Source organism: Arachis duranensis, chromosome 6, assembly GCF_000817695.3.
Source record: "Arachis duranensis cultivar V14167 chromosome 6, aradu.V14167.gnm2.J7QH, whole genome shotgun sequence".
NCBI lineage: Eukaryota > Viridiplantae > Streptophyta > Magnoliopsida > Fabales > Fabaceae > Arachis > Arachis duranensis.
In genome coordinates this window covers 9,176,719-9,178,159 of record NC_029777.3, presented here as the reverse complement: position 1 = coordinate 9,178,159, position 1,441 = coordinate 9,176,719, and positions in this window count along the sequence as shown.

Below are 1,441 nucleotides of genomic sequence, written 5' to 3'. Positions count from 1 at the left end.
TATCTCCTTCTATTTATGGACTAACACTATTCCTTAATGCAAAATTCGAACTCCATCTTCTTTGATAAGTTCGAATTTTCTACTTCTGCCTTCTATTTTTCTTTTCCTCTGACACCTCAAGGAATCTCTATACTGTGACTTAGAGGATTCCATATTTCCTTGTTCTCTTCTCTTTCATATGAGCAGGAGCAAAGACAAAAGCATTCTTGTTGAGGCTGATCCTGAACCTGAAAGGACCTTGAAGCGAAAGCTAAGAGAAGCCAAGGCACAACTTTCTGTAGAGGACCTAACAGAAAACTTCAAAGAAAAAGAACCCATGGCAGCCGAAAACAACAACAATGCCAACAATACAAGGAAGGTGCTGGGTGACTTTACTGCACCTACTCCCGACTTCTATGGGAGAAGAATCTCTATCCCTGCCATTGGAGCAAACAAATTTGAGCTTAAGCCTCAATTAGTTTCTCTAATGCAACAGAATTGAAAGTTCCATGGACTTCCATTGGAAGATCCTCATCAGTTTTTAGCTAAATTCTTGCAAATCTGTGACACTATCAAGACTAATGGGGTTGACTCTGAGGTATCAAGACTAATGGTATTCCCTTTTGCTGTAAGAGACAGAGCTAGGACATGGTTGGACTCACAACCTAAAGAAAGCCTGAACTCTTGGGAAAAGCTAGTCAATGCCTTCTTGGCAAAGTTCTTTCCACCTCAAAAATTGAGTAAGCTTAGAGTGGAAGTCCAAACCTTCAGACAGAAGGAAGGGGCGGATATAGTAGGCACCAGCCCTCAAGTTTGTGAACATAGAATATTCTTAGAAGAAGGAGCAAAGTCTGCCCGTTAACCTCAAAAAAGATTGAATCCCACCATCTTAGAAGTTGTCAAGAAAGAAGTAACCCGACTACTTGAAGCAGATATCATTTACCCCATTTCAGATAGCGAATGGGTCAGTCCAGTACAAGTGGTGCTCAAGAAGTCTGGAGTCACGACGAATGGATTTTTGACGGTTTAGAATTTCACAAATGAATTCTCGTTGCAAGTATAGTTTCTAAACCAATCTCTAATCCTTTCATACAAAAAAATTGTTTGTCACAAGTAACAAACCCCTAATTTTATAAACCGAAGTATTCAAACCTCGGGTCGTTCTCCCTAGGAATTACAATAAAGTGTCTTGCTATTGGTTATGAGTTATTTTTTTGGGATTTTGATAAGAAACATGAAAGATAAATGGCAAGAAAGTAAACTAATGGCTAAAAAGGTCTTGGCAAGGATTGGTGGTCAAGGATCTCTATCCAATCACTAACCACAATATGAGAAATGGCAAGGATTAATCTCATTAAATCATCCTCTAACTAGCAGTAAAGGAAAGTCAAATGAGCTATATCAATCCTAGTCCATAAGTCCTAACTCTCCACTAATTCAATTAGTGAGAACTAGAGTCAAT